Source organism: Orycteropus afer, unplaced genomic scaffold (assembly GCF_000298275.1).
Source record: "Orycteropus afer afer isolate SDZICR_OR568_19922 unplaced genomic scaffold, OryAfe1.0 scaffold00832, whole genome shotgun sequence".
Classification (NCBI taxonomy): domain Eukaryota; kingdom Metazoa; phylum Chordata; class Mammalia; order Tubulidentata; family Orycteropodidae; genus Orycteropus; species Orycteropus afer.
The window spans coordinates 699,543-702,194 of NW_006922419.1; the positions used below are offsets into that span (position 1 = coordinate 699,543).

At 31.7% G+C, this 2,652-nt stretch overlaps 1 pseudogene; it reads right to left on the reverse strand.

The window, feature by feature from the left end:
• The window catches only part of LOC122151856, an 8,412-nt pseudogene that overhangs the window by 4,473 nt on the left and 1,287 nt on the right, over window positions 1–2,652 (reverse strand).

Sequence of the window (2,652 nt, forward strand, 5' to 3'; positions counted from 1 at the left end):
TCTATTGTTTTCTTTACTATTAGAAGTTCTTATTTGAGGGCTAAAAAGTAAGGGAAACAAACATTACATATAAAAATAATGCAGTATAAGGTTGAATTACTACATCACACAATTTGAGATACTTTCTGAGTAAACACACGTGAGGCACTTTTATTTTGCTTTGCTTCAAGAGGATTGAGGAGCTATGGGAATTAGATGTAGATATTAATTGTGAAGTCATTTCTTGAAAAGACAGAAAGTTCAGTCTCTAAAGGGTATAAAATGAGAGTAAGCACATGTAAATATATTACAGTGCCTTGGAAATCCTATGGGATAATTCTACTCTGCCCTATAGGGTCACTATGAGTTGAAATCGACTTGATACAATAGATTTTATTTGGGTTCATATTTCCAGAAGTTTTTCCATGTCTCTATGGAATAATGAGCATGGGGATTTCTTCTCTCGACCTTTGGTTAAAAAGCTGTCCCCACATCCTGATCCTTAACCCTAAATATAGGATGTGGTGTTTGCCTTCACTTTTTCGCAATACTTAGTACCACATTTCACCACTAATATCTTACTTTTAAATAGCATCAGTGACCTATTATTTTTGCTAAATTCAAAGGCTTTGTTTCATTTATAAAATTTATTGAAGTCTCGGAAGGATTTTACACATTTGTTTAACCTTCCTTCTCTTCTATTTATGTGTGTCCCTGTTCAGATTCTTTTATGTCTGAGGAGGTAATACTGATACTAGCTTACTCGGAAGGTGCTTAGAAGGTATAGGCCAGTGTCCTGTCAGTTGTAGTCTCTGGATTTGGTGTGAACTGGGTACTCATCACATGGAGATTCATGAATTGTGGGGTCAGTTCCATATTTGCACATGCCCATTTACTCAACTCTCAGAAAAAACACAAGTATGAAAAAACTAGCTTGAAATGATAACTTTAGATGAGCTAAAATCTTTTTAATCATTAGTTTAAAAGTAAATATTTATTTTTTCTTGTTGATTCAGATTTCCATAGATTTGATTTTATTAAATGATTATATTCTCTATGGTTATTTTTTTTTAACATACTTAAACTTCAAAGGTATAATGAAACCCTCAATTAGTGAAAACCTTTTAAATTGTGTTCATAGGACATACAGATATCAGTATTTACCATTATCAGTCACCTGGTCATTTTTTCCACCTTATTACTTTTCTTATAAAGTGGCTCCAGACACAAACTTTTAGAATTATTGCACAGCAAAATAAAAATGTGTTGATCATAGAGTACATATTCAATAAATAGTTGTAGATGAAATAATGAATAAATAAATGAACGTATTTGTTCATATTTTAAAATATAAAGCTAAATTTCCTTAATTAATTCAGTTTTATCTTGTTGTATGATGTTGTTAATCATTTTTGACTGACAGCAACCCCATGAGACAGAGTACAACTGCCCCATAGGATTTTCTTGGCAAAAACAGTAAGAACTTTGGCAGAAGCACATCACCAGATACTTCTGCCCAAGGTCCACTGGATGGGATCAAACCATCAACCTTGGGGTTCAAAACCAAAAATACACCCATCTCTGCCACGAGTGCTCCTTATTCAGTTTTACAGTGATTAGTTTTATATACCTTTGGATTGGTTCTTGGATTGATATATAAAAAATGGTTATTTAAGGCATACATATAAGTGTTAATGTCAGGGTGCTGACTTTTTGCTCTAATAAATCTCTATACATTAATAAAGCAAATGAAGATATTAAATTTTAAAGGTAAGAATATACAAAAAATAGGTCATTTGTACTATTTCTGTTGCTGAAATGCATGTAGGATAGGTGTTAGATTCTATTTTTTTTTTTCAAAAGAAAGAAAATTATGTTGACTTATTAAATAATTATGATGTCTATGGATAGATTTTGAGATTTAAATAAAGTAACATAATTAGAAAACACTCTGGTATTTGTATATAGAGTTTCCCCAAGGAAAAAGAAAATAATTCACAAGTTTCTAAGGGCTTCATTATAATAAATAAAAAATAGCTATTTTTTAATAGTTGTGTAGAGTCCTAATTTTTGCCATATATCCATCCATTTTCTCTCAAGATAGTCATTGCTTTTGATATTTATCATTTCAACAATAATTGCTGTGCATATCCTGCATTTACACTTAAGAGTGACAAAAACTCTTGTTAATGAGACTCATTGGGCTTTTAATGGTTAATATCTCTTATAAGATGGCATTATTAGCATTGCAAATGTGTAAATAAAAATATGACTGGAGATGCTTTCAAAAATAGTAGGCAATTGCCATTTCATGTCATATCTTCTTGTGCAATTTAATGGTTAAAGTTTCTTACTTAGTCGCATGAATCTTGGATCCAAAGATTTGTCTCCTTAGATATGACCTGTAGATTGTGGGTATGATTTTTCTGTCTTCCCTTATGTCTATAACAGTGCAGGTCAAGTAGGCAAATTGTGTTTAGAGGTTCAAACATGATTTTAATTAGTACTTCAGCATGGATTACATCCTATTATCAAAGCTGATAAACAGAAGTTCAGTGGCACTTATGTTACAATTATGTTAAAGTCAAGGATGTCCAATGGCAATAATTCAAGGCAACAATTCAACATTGGCTGTAACTAACAGAAAGCTAGCACGTAAGGATGAAAACTGTC